The sequence below is a fragment of the Pinus tabuliformis genome, chromosome 6 (assembly GCF_031772625.1).
Source record: "Pinus tabuliformis cultivar Carrire ecotype Pingquan chromosome 6, CPIR1, whole genome shotgun sequence".
Taxonomy (NCBI): Eukaryota; Viridiplantae; Streptophyta; class Pinopsida; order Pinales; family Pinaceae; genus Pinus; species Pinus tabuliformis.
In genome coordinates this window covers 726,202,392-726,216,417 of record NC_142292.1, presented here as the reverse complement: position 1 = coordinate 726,216,417, position 14,026 = coordinate 726,202,392, and positions in this window count along the sequence as shown.

Here is a 14,026-nt window from a genome sequence, read left to right as displayed (position 1 = left end):
GTCAAATTAATTTAGTTAACTATTACAAGTTGCTATGAGAATAGAATTTTGATTTAATTTCTAATTTAATCCAAGGAAAAATTAATTTAGGATTTCTTGTTGCTATTTTTAACACTCCTTCTCAACAAGAAATGGATTATCTACTACTTGAATCCTTCCTCTATGAAACTCTAATTTTCATCTTAACCAGGGCTTTGTCAAAATATCTGTATCTTGATCCTATGTGGGAATGTACTCCAGCAACTTGATTCTCCTCTGCACACAATCTTGAAGCTGATGATACTAGATATCAATATGCTTCGACTGATCATTGAAAACTGGATTCTCAGAGAGTTTGATACAACTCTAATTATCAGAGTAAATCATTGTTGGATCCATTTGGTGACCAAACAAACCAATAATAATCTTCCTCATCCAGATAGCCTCAGAAGTTGCGTGACTAGCGTCAATGTACTCTACTTCTGCTAAATTGATTGAAAATGATATATGTTTCATGTTGTACCAAGAAACAATTTCTAACCCAATAATGAAGATCCCACCTGATGCGCTCTTTTTTTCGGATGGACTCCCTGCCCAATTTGCATTGGTGAAGCCTTGAGGCTTCACTCCCTCTATATGTTTGTACCAAAGACAACTGAGTGGTGCCTCTAAGGTATCTCAACACATGTTTAGATGCCTTCCAATACATTTTGGTCAGCTTAACCATAGCTTGACTAATTTGGTTAACTACATAACATATGTTCAATCACGTGTTCACCAAATACATGAGTGAACCCACAAGCTATCTATAAATAGTAGCCTCCACTAATTCACCGGAACTAGAATCCTCCTTCCTCCAATTACCAGCTACAGGAGTCTTCATGGGTTTACTGCTCTCCATGTGGAACTTCTTCAGTATCTATTTTTCATAATTTCCCTGAGAGACAAATAGTTCCTCATCTGCTTGCCATACTTCCATACCTAGAAAGTACTTCATGAGCCCCAAGTCCTTCATTTCGAACTCTCTTGCAAGATCCTCTTTGAAAGACTTGTTCAACTTATCATCACCCGTCAGAATCAAATCGTCGACATATAAAACAATAATCAACAATTTACCTTCAACCACAATATGGTACAGGTTCGCATTTGCTTCACATTTTGTGAAGCCCAACTCGGAGAAATAGCTATCGATCCTAGTGTACCAAGCATGGGGTTCTTATTTCAGTCCATACAATGCTTGCTTGAGTCTACACACATGTGACTCTCTGTTGAAGGTCTCAAATCCTTCAGGCTACTCAATGTACACCTCTTCCTCAATCATGTCATTGAGGAATGTTGCCTTTACATCCATCTGATGTATCTTCCATCCCATCTGCGCTGATAGTGCTAGAATGGATCTAATTGATGAGTACCATGTTACAAGATCAAAAGTCTCATAATAATCAATCCCCTCCACCTGAGAAAACCCTCTGGCCACAAACATGGCCTTGTGTTTCTCCACATTACCATCAGTTACTTTCTTTACCTTGTGAAGCCATGTGGAACTCACCATTGACTTGTCTATTAGTCTTGGGACCACTTCACAAACATTGTTCCTCATAATGGAGTCATACTCCTCAAACATGGCATCAACCAAATTCGATTGCTACACTACTTCCTCAAAATAGTATGGCTCAATCTATATACTCCAACTCATTAGAGCCATGTAGGAAGTGTAACTCATTGGTGACCTCCTCTACCTATTTTGTGATGTGGGTGCTCCCACAGTCTCTCTAACATCATGAAATAACCTGTCAGTCTCTCTGTTGTGATTTTGCCCTTCTTTGGAAGACTCTACATGAGTGGGTGTTTTCACTTCTTGCTCCTCTACATGTGGCAGCTCCACATCATCCTGTGGCTCCTCCTTTGGAACTAAAAGCTCCTCAACTGCATGTAGTTGAATCTCCCACTCAAGAGAACATATCATGGTCTTCACTTCATTGAGCTTCACATCTCTATGAACCATTGTCATCTTGTTGGTTGGTAGTTACACCCGATAGTTGTGACATGTATCAGTGTACCCAAAAAATATGCCCAACTCAGTGCTTGGCTCTAGCTTTTTCCATGCATCTTTGGTAACATGGAAGTAGACCGATGAACCAAAGATCCAGAAGTGTGCCACATTTGGTTTGTTTCCTGAAAAAGCTTCTTCTGGTGTACTCATCCTAAGAATTCAATGAGGGCTTATGTTATGCAAATAAACAATTGTATTGCATGCTTTAGCTGACAAGTTAATGGTAGGCCCCAATCATGCAACATTACCCATGTTTCTCCCAAAATACTTGTGTCCTTCCTCTCATCCACCCCATTCTATTGTGGGTTATGAGGTGCTATCAACTCCCATCAAATTCCTTCTAATGCACATCATTTTTTGAACTCATTTGACACATATTATCCATCATTATCGCTTCCGAGAGCTTTAACTTTCTTGCAAGTATCTTTCTTGAAAAGTTCTTTAAATTCACAAAACTTAGCGAATGTCTGATCTTTCCTCTACATGAAGAAAATCTAAAACTTACAAGAAAAATCATCAACAAATATTACAAAATACTTGTTCTTGGCCATGGATGCTGTTGAGAATGGTCCACACACATCTGAGTGAACTCGATCAAGGATCGCCTATTCTCGATTGTCTTTCTCATGAAAGGAATCTTTGGTGTACTTCCCCAATGTACACCCTTTACATGTGTCTCTTTGCTCTAGCGTACCCTTTGAAAGCCCTATATAAATTTGTTGCAATATATTCAAAGTGTGATGATGTAAGTGACCCAATCTCCTGTGCCACAACTCACCGATGTCTTAGCTTTGCACCTTCTCTGCTTTAGTGCTCAAAGAAGCACAATCTTATACCTCTAATTTGTAGAGGTTCTATACTCGAACCCCTATCCGCTTCACTTGTCTTGTGGCTTTGTGATGAAGGAACATTGTTCCCTTACTAAATATTACATCATAGTCTCTATCCTCCAACATGACAACATAAACTAAGTTCTTCTTCAAACTCACAACATACATAACATCTCACAAAGTGAGGGGAGAACTAGACTCCCCTGAAAGGTAACTGTACCGATGTCAGTTTCACTATACCTCCCATCATCACCCATCTTGATATGCATATGGAGATCCTTATCATCCAAGTTACTGAAGAGCTCTTTGTTATTAGTCATATGGAATGAAACTTCACTATCCAGGTTCCACACACTACCCATCATCGGTGACACCATACAAGTGATGAGCGTAAAATCCAGTTCAAATTGTGAAGCAAGAGTTTAATCTTCTTCTCCTCCTAAGGGGTTCTTACCAGCCTTCTTGTGTGAACACTTTGTATCAAAGTGTCCCAACTCGTGACAGTGAAGACATTTGATTTTCGACATGTCCTTCTTCTTATCGCCCAAATCATTAGACATGTATGTTAAATTTTCACTCCCACCAAACAAGAATAAGAACAAATGTGAACATTTCTTTATACCATGTGCACATTCTAAAGTGCATGTACATTCTTAGAGTAGACACACACATTATTTTGAATCAAATTTCACATGGCCAATCTAAAAAGAATATGCTAAATGAAACTTATTGGATTGTATGGCCATTAACAAAATTTTGACACACCACAAAGGACCTTTCAAGGGTATTGTTGGCCTTTGGATGGGCTAGTCAGCATTATGAGTTTTTGAACATTGGGTGCAAGACTATGGAAAGAGTATATAGCCATCGGAATAAAGCCAAGTGTTAGGCCCTAAATGAATCTTAATAGATTCTAGGGCTAAGAATGACACTTTGAACCACACAAATACCTTATTGAGGGAATCCTTTTCCTCTAACAAGAGTACCACTAGTATTGTTTAGCATTGGATGTCGGTCTTGTGGCCATGGAAATGACAAGTGGAGGAAACATGAATGTCAGGTTCTAAATGAAGCTTCTAGCCATTTAATCCCATGAAGGATTCCTTGAACAATCACACATCACCTCTTGAGGGAATCATTTCCTTGTTTTTGTGGATTTGAGTGGTGATACATGATTTTGAGTAGTATATATGTCTCCTAAGACATTGGAAATGATATAAGGAAGAGGGTCATGATTCATGTGCTAAAGAAATATTTTAGGCATCTAAAGCCATGGAAAAATACTCAAATCACAACACAAAACTTCTCGAGGGTTGGCCTTTGAGAAATATGTTAGTTTCCTCACAAGTTTCTTGACATTAAGTATGGGTTTGATGGCTTTGATATGAATGAGGGGGGAAACCTAAGCCTTATTTGAAGTAATAATTTATCCCTAACCCTATCAGGTCTTTTGAACCTACCTTTTCTTGCATCTTCATCTACTCTTGGGCCACCAATGCTCTCTTCCATTGGGCCCTTGGATCTACCCTAACCACCTTCATGACATTTCCACAACCCCCCAATTCGGTACAATATCACATTCACACACAGAAACTATTCCTTAGGGCCCTATTTAATGTGTAAAATGTAAGAAATATTATATTGGATTAGTTTGTCACAAGATATCTAATAAAATTTACTAAAATATATATTATATTAGGTTAATTTTCCTTTATATCTTAGATTCATTAATAGTTGGTTTTTTACTTTGAATGAGTAAATTATTTAAATGTGAGAAATATATAATAAAAACAAATACACACTCCATCTACAATAGCCATAATTTTTTCCTTGGAAAATCCTTATGGGATAAAACCCTACTATAACGTGAGGCTACTCTTTTGACGTTTCTATCATGGTATGGAAATATGTAAGTACAAAGGAAGATGTATTATCTTTGGAGTTACTTGAGAGTTGTGGCCCACAAGGTTGATTCCCTCTATTCTTCTCCCTAAATTCCCACTCCAAGTTTCTCTACTCAACTATGGAACAAAATACAATAGCATAGAATGAAACCCCTACTCCTCCTGGCGGTCTAGTATTTAACATATCTTGATAGCCAACAAGGGGTAAGGAACTCTCTGAAACCTTAACTAGAGTTACAAGTTTGGACCTTCTAGAGTCTTCTTGAAATTCCACATGTGGATGGCCCTAAATGCATGAGTAACAAGGGGTTGACATGCCATTCTCTCATACCATGGTGGTCAAGATGGTAGGTTAAGTTGTGGGAGGCATAACTCTTACATGTGAACTCTATTTAATATGATTCTTGCATTGTTGAAAGGTCTCTGAGTGTAGAATAATGCTACAGAGTCTCAAATAAGAAAGGATTTTCTGAATCCCAAAAACCTCATTTAATACCTCGAAATGGCTCTCAGAAGATGTACACCTTAATGCTCCAAAATTGGACCATCATTAAAACAAATTGGAAAAAATAATTCCTTTACCTTTTTCCACTTTAAAGTCATAAATATAGATCAAAAATACTATAATGATCCAATATCTATCACTATACCTTGCTATTCCCTTTACCTTAGGGCCTATTCCTACCTCTGCACACCTTTGCACCATTTACCCCATGTTTAGGCCCCTTTCACCTTAGACCCCACATTCCCTTAACACATACCCTTATCCCTAACCCCTCATACATAACCCTAGCCCCAACCATAATCGTTGGAGCCCAATTTCATAGAACTTACCTCACTAGCATTTGATCCTTCGTTAATGAATCCAAAATTTACCTTACCTCTTCTACTAAATGAACAAATTTAATGTTTTGATAAAATTTAACGATGAAATATTTAAAATAAAATATTATAATCATATATTCAATAATTATATAAAAAAAATATAATTTTCAATAAAATATTAAAAAAATAATTATTTACTTTCAATTTAATATAAAATATTTAAAAATAAAATACAAAATTATTATAAATACAAACTTAAATTTTGGGATTCCTTTACATCTCTATTCAGGTGTGTAACTTTTATTTATTTATCATTCAATATAAAATTATTAAAAAAATAAAATAAAAATCAATTTATAAATACAAACTTTTTATTATTTATATCTTGAGATTACTTTCCATCTCAATCAGGGATGTGAATAATCTTTCGAGCACAACAATATTTGAAGAGGAACTGTAATATTAAACTTCACATTAATCTAAATATTATCATTAATCCAATTTTCTTAATTTTATTATCGAAAACTGAAATGCTATCATTATTTCAACGTTCTTAATTTCATTACCAAAAATTGTTGAAATGTTAAATATTCTAAATGTTTTAATTTCTGTATTCAAGCTTCTTTGATCCATAATGAATTAAGCAAAACTTTTCGATAAATTCACATAAGAGAAAATTTTTGGTCAACAAATTTTGAACCGACAAATATAGTTCATCATCAAAACCAATTATCATTACTTTCTTAATTTCATTACCAAAAATTAAAATACTAAACAATTAATAGTTAATTATACATAATTGTCTTTTGATAATCACAACATAATTAATTAAAACTCTTTAAAAATGATCACCTATAATGACAAAATTAATAAAAAATTAATTTGATAATAATCGGCATAGCCATTTAACAATCGGTTGATTGAACCATATAGAATCCAGAAATCAACCTGAATATACGCAAAGAAATTATAATGACAAAATTAATAAAAAATTAATTTGATAATCGTCGGCATAGCCACTTAACAATCGGTTGATTGAACCATATAGAATCCAGAAATCAAAATGAATATATGCCCAAAAAAAAAAATTTAAAACTTTTATTGCAAAACTTTAAAATTATATTTTGAATTATTGGGATAATCAATTATTTTGGATTTTTTTTAGAATTAGTAATTTTGAAAGCGAAACTTCAAAATTATATTTAGAATTATTTATATAATCAGATTTTTAATTAAATATTTTTTAAAAATTTAATAATTTTGAAAATTTCGTTAGATATAATTATTTTACAAATATTATAAACAAATTGTTTCTAAAAGGTCTTCAAAAATAAATCATCCTATCCAATTAAAGAAAAAGGAAACCATTTGTTTATCAAACCACTAAAAATATTTCATTTTATGATTAAAACAATTTATTCTCACTTAATTAAATGTGTAGATTAATGGTCATAGTAAGATTTAGATGGATGTGTAATTTAAGATTTCATTTTCCTCTTCAAACATTGCTGCGCTGGAAAGTTTAGTCACATCCTTGATGGAAAATAATTTCAGAATTTAAATAATCATTTTTTTATATGTATAAATTTTTTTAATATATATAATTTAGTTTGAATTATTAATATAGTTTTGAAAGTTAATTTTAATATTATATTTTGATTTTTTAAAGAAAGTAGGAAAATTTATGATAATTTAGTTATCAAATTAGCAGTGAAGATATATATCTTTGGCTGCAATTCACCAATATAAAGAAAACTAAACTAACTGAAATACTAACTATAGTCCATAAAAAAAACAAATAATAGATGCTTCTCAGTCTTAGACCCTTACCATATTTCTTTAAATCCCAGAAAAAACCAATATTACAGCATACTCCAAACCTATATTATTGTATAATATTTTTTTTTGGTTTTAACTAATAATATCTTAAAAAAATAAAATTTGAAAATGTAATTATCAGTATCTTATTACATTACCTACAATTATTTTGCAAATGTTATAAAACTAACTATTTCTAAAAATATATTGGAAAACTTCAATCCATCTAACTGGAAAAAGGAAACAAATGGTTTATAAACCCACTAAAACGGTTCCATATAAATATTTTATAATATTTATGCTTAATATCATTTACTCAATCACCAAATAAAATGTTAACACACAATTAAAGAATATATATATGTGTGAGATATCCCATGAACGTTCAGTTACAGCACAATCATAAAGCAGTGTTCGATCATTTGAGACGAACCATGCTCAGAATAGAAAAGACGATTTACAGTAAACTCAAGGGATTTCACAGGTGCGTCATATGATCCAAAAAGCCATAACAGTAAGTATTAAGCCATGTTGGAATGGCATACAATCATCTGTAATATATTTGCATATATTACAGTATTCATTTAATAATAAATTCAGAATTTTGAATGCAGGAGCAAATCATCTGTAATATATCTGCATATATTACAGCATTCATTTAATAACAAATAAATAATTCAGCATTCATTTAATAATAAATAAATAATTTATAAATAAAGAATTATATTCTCCTTAAAAAAACCTACATCATATAATAACAGCGATGTGGAGGTCCTGTATTCACTGCTCGGGACTCTAGCAATTTGGTGTAGACCGCAGTGGGGAGCGGATCTCCTCACAGGGTTTATCTTTAATTCCTTATTACGAGATCACTGATCAAGTCAAGGAAACAAACACAGAATTTTAAGTATCAAATTAACCACAATGCATTTATATGATATCCAGCAACGGAAGAGTATAACATACCTCTTTGCCGACTGGGATATCTACGTAGTCGATGAAGCTGCCTAACGTTGGAGCTTCAGTGGATTCCGTCATAGTTTTACGCAAATGTGCTGTGGATTTCTTCTTTCCTATGGGCACCCTCCTATAATCACCTCCACGCATGATTGTGCTTGTCTGTGACTGCAACTTGTTCGGAGGATTTCGACCTCTATGGATCAACAACATCAATACTAAAGTTTCCACAACTAACAGAGTTGCCCAGATCAGCCACCAGAATTCATGTGGATGTAGTTCAAAGATAGGCCCTTCGGAGGCGTCATTAATGTGGAGTTGCTCTAAATTTATCTGTTGTGGCAAAGAGAAGTAGATTTCTGATCTTTTCTTCTCCTGGTCCTCCAGAGAAATCCGATCAAGTTTTGGATAACTATGGATTTCTTGACAGATAGAAATGGGTTATTCTTGAATATTATCGTTGCTATTATGCTGCTGTATTGTTTCGTCTTCAATGTAGAAATACCCATGATCCCTGTCATGTTCAATACCTCAAATACCCATGATCCCTGTCATGTTCAATACCTCGAGTCTCATGTTCAATACCTCGAGTCTCGAGTCTCTATCATAGTTACCAAATTCGAATTCGAATACGAATTCGAATTCGATTCGGTACGGAAAAAATTCGACTACCAAAAATACAATACAGAAAAAATTCGGAAATATACATCTTTCAAAATTAAATTATTTTTAAAATTAAAAAAAAATCTATATTTACAATATGTTTTTAAAAAATCACTAAATCAAATCCTAAATTTTAATATAAGGCTTAAAAATGATAACATTATTAATTAATAACTAAAACAACCTAAATGTCTCTTTGTAGATTTTTCAAAGAGTTGTTTAGAGTGTAGATAGAAGCACACTCAAACTTTAATTCATGGTTTAAGGAGAAAAGTATGAAATTCAAATAGAAAAAAATGGAAATTATATATTTTATAAATATTTATAAAAAAAAATTATTATTCTTTGTTATACGAAATTATTATTTTTAACTAGTATAAACTTACTATTTTCTACAATATTTTAATATAAAATTTATTGTTTTTTACAACTGTAATTTTTTTAATATGCAATTTACTATTTACTATAGTTTTTTAATATAGAAAATTCTATTTTTAATCTTTAAATATTTAATTTTTTATTAACAAAAATCCTTACCAAATTAGATCTTAACTGCAATTTTTTTTAATATTGAATATTATGTTTTTAATATTTTGAGTAATGTAGAAATTTCTATTTATGTATTAAACTTTTTATTAACAATTTTAGATGGTAACTTCATTTTTTGTCTAAATTGGAAATTTATACTTTTAATGTTTTGAATAATATAGAAATTTCTATTTAAATATTAAATTTTATATTAAGAATATTTTTTATAAATAAATAATATAGAAATTTCTATTTTTAAATATTAAATTTTATATTATTAAAAACACTTTACCAAATTCCATCATAATTATAATATTATTCTTAACCTACAATTTACACTTTACTATAATTTTTTTTAACATAAAAAAATTATTCCCTAATTCCATCCTAATTGTAATATTTTCAACCTACCATTTACAATTCATTATAATTTTTTTAATATAAAAACAAATTATTTAAAAAAAATACCATACCGAATTGCAATTTCGGAATTAGCAGTGGAACCGAATCATACTATTGTATCTATGATTTAAAACATAGTTACCAAATTTTAAAATTCGGCAATATATCTCTTACATATATTTAAATATATCATTTTTCCAATGTTTTAAATCATTCAAAGGTATAATTTATAATATTGAAAATGATAAAAAAAATGTTTTAAAATTATTTGGATTTGCACATAAAATTATATATTAGATTTTTAGCTTTACATTTAAAATAGCATCATAATAGGTTTTAAGAATTTTTGTATTGCTACACCATAAATTATATGATAATTAATATAGAGTGAATTTCCAAAATATTCCACATTAAAATAAACCATCTAAATTTTATATTATCAAGTATTTTAGATTAATAATGAAATAATATATTAAATATTTGTAAATATTTTTTAATAATATATACTTAAAATATCAGTTACTAAATTTCAATAAAAAAATTCATTTTGAAAAAATAAAATTTTCTATTTACTCAAATAATTTATACAATTTTATAATTATCATAAGTTTCTAAATATTTCTAAATATTTCATTTCTTGTAAATTTTTTATGGCATAAAAATACATCTACCATTATCATTTACTAACGTTAATCGTATGCCATTAACAGTAAATGGGATGCTCGAATGTTTAACTATTATTAAAAATCTGCGAAGAATCTAATATCTTGAACTCAAATATCAAATTCATTTTACCGAATCCGAACTCGAATTGCCGTTTTAATTCGCAAATCGGATCGAACTATCGAATTTCCGAATTTTTTTCGGCAATACGGCCGAATTTGGTAACTATGGTCTCTATAATAGAACAAGGGTTCATATTGTCTTCTCTTGGGCAGATATTCATGGAATCGTCAAAACGTTCATGGCCGAGCCGATTTGGTGTAGCTCTTGAAGTTGCCTTTTCAATCTTCAAACATCTTCTAACAGATCTGAAATATTGAAATACAGAACGAAAGCAAAGAAGTCCAAAGTCAGAAATTTTACCGAGGCTTCCCTTTGATGATTCTTTCATTCGATCAAGCTTAAAAATAGACTTCATTGAAGGGATTGAAAGCTTTCTAAAACATTTGGTGTACTCCGTTGATCCCGTTAAGTTCGACAGTGACAGCTGTGGTTCAGTAAGTAGATAGTCTTTATAATTCTCTATAACAGTACAGTTGGTGCTCAATGCTAGCTCCCATAACAGCTGCTGATAGCTCCTATAACAGCCACAGTTGATTTGGAAATCATCTGCCAGTTATTTCCTTAAATTAAAGAAATCAATTGCAATCATTTCCTTGAATTACGGAAACCAATTGTAGTTATTTCCTTCAATTAGGGAAACTATCTTAAGCTAATTTCTTGTTGGGAGCTCGGAAATTATCTTTAGTTAATTAATTTCTTGTCCGGAGCTCTTGGAGTGGTCCATTACTCCCTATGAAGTTCTCTATGGAACACTTGACACATAACTAACAGAAGTTTGATGGAAGCTTGGCTATATATACTTCTGTTTGGTCCCCAAGCTCACTCATTCATTTTTAATCCCCTTCCATCTTACACCATCAAGTTAGAGTGAGCAGATTCTGGAAGTGCCAAATGATAATTGGGAACGATCTGCTTAGTTCTTCTTTTATATTGTTTAGTTTGATGGCGACTAGTGAATGAAGTCGTGCAACAAAAATAGCCAATTTTCTTGAATTGTCTATCGATAGCAACATTAAATCGACTGACATCGTTCTTGGAATTCTTCACATGGCTTATTTTAAGCTTTTTGGTGCGTCTCCCTTTAAAAAAAGTAGTTTTGGCCGAAGAAGTTGAAGATTCAAAAGGATAATAGCCTCGAATACAAACATATAGATAGATACAGATAGTCGGAGAGCTCTACGAGATATCGGATGAAGTTGCAACAATGAACAGTTCTGATTTTGTTGAAGAGTTATTGAAGCATCAAATTGGGGTAAAAGAAATTTTTAATCGTGAAAGATCAAGTTACTGGCAATCTTGTTTTTCATTATAGATCAGAGTGTGAGCAAGCACCAATGGCTGGAGGTATGTTTTCTTGGGCATCAAGATTTTTACGATTCTTTTAAGTATTTATTCCGCATTAAAGAATCGTTATTTGTGCTAACATTTGGTATCCGAGCAATTTTTATCTCTGCCTTGGTGTTTATAGACATGCTCTATTATGCTAATATTATATTTTGAGAATTTTCTGAATTAAGTCATTTATTTGGAAATATGTTTAATTTTTGTTCAATTTTTATGCTTATAATATTTATTTAATTATATGCATTTTGGTTAATTGTTGTGTAAAATTTATTAACTATGCTCGTATTTAATTTGCATGAATTGATTATTTTTGTTTTAAATTAAAACATGCTATTTTGGATGAGTATACGAGACCCATTGTTGAATGTTATTCATGAATATTATAGTTTATTTCAAGCTAATTTTTATGCATAAAAGAAATAATGTCTAGTGATCCGTATAATTTTAATTGATTACAGAATAGCCACAGCATCTCTAATTAAATAATATTATATATTATGATTGATTAGGATCACATAAATAATATTTAGACATTAATTGTAATTAATTATACTAAATATAATAAATTTTATCCTACGGGAATTTTTATTATATTTATATAAATAATTAGGATAAAATATTCATAACATACCCACATGAATTATGAATTAATAGTTTTATCATAAAGTTCAAATCTAAGATAGAATTTATATCGAATTATAATCATAATATACCCTTTAGAATTATGAATTAAGTGAATAATTTGATAAATTCTATCATAAAGAATAATTGAATCTGCTTGAATTGAAAATTTAGTCCACAGACAATTTTTATGTCATTAAATTCAATTTTAAGCATGATTTACATTGGTAAAGCATGAAATTTTATTTAGGCCTCAAATTTAACATAAGCATGTGATATTTAATTTTATGCAGTTGTACAACCTGCAAATTTCTCTGAAATTTGTTGTGATATCCTTGAACTTAAGGGAAATAACTATAAGGTCTGGAAGGAGAGGGTTCTCCTTCGTTTGGGGTGGATGGACATACACTATGTTATTAGGAAAGATGAACCACCGCACTCACTAATGCCAACATTGCAGCAGACATCACGCTTTATGAACGATGGAGAGATCTAATTGCCTAAGCATGATGTTCATTAAGTCTAAATTTCAGCTGGTATTCGTGATTCCATTGATCAGCATGAAAAGGTTTGAGACTTGTTGAAAGCCATTGATAATCAATTCGTCACTTCAGATAAGGCACTAGCAATCACCCTAATCATAAAGTTCTCATCCCTAAGGCTCACTAGTGTGAAAAGTGTGCACAAGCACATCATGCAAATGAGGGACACTGTGGCTCAATTGAAGAAACTCGAGGTTAAAATATCAGAGTTTTTCCTGGTGCACTACACCCTGAACACCCTTTCGCACCAATACGGACCCTTCAAAATCTCATACAACACACATAAGGATAAATGGTCAATTAATGAACTCATGACCATGTGTGTTCAAGAGGAAGAGGGACTGGTGATGGAACTCGGAGAAAGTGCAATGTTGGCAACGCGAGGAAAGGGCAAATCTCAAACCAATCAGAAAGGGAAAGATAAAGTACCTCCCCAAGCTGATATTAAGAATGATTCCAAGTGTTTCTTCTGTAAAAATAAGGGACACATGAAGAAGGAATGCACCAAATTTCAGAAATGGCTTGCGGACAAAGGTAATCCAATATCATTTGTTTGTTATGAATCTAATATGGTTAATGTCAATATTAACACTTGGTGGATTGATTATGGATCAATAATTCACATTTCAAATTCCTTGTAGAGTTTGCAAAACCTAAGGGATCCAATGGGAAGTGAGTAAAGCATCTTATCAGGAAACAAGATGGGCTCGCATGTGGAAGCTATAGGAACATGCTATTTAACTTTAAGTATTGGCTTTGTTTTAGAATTAGAAA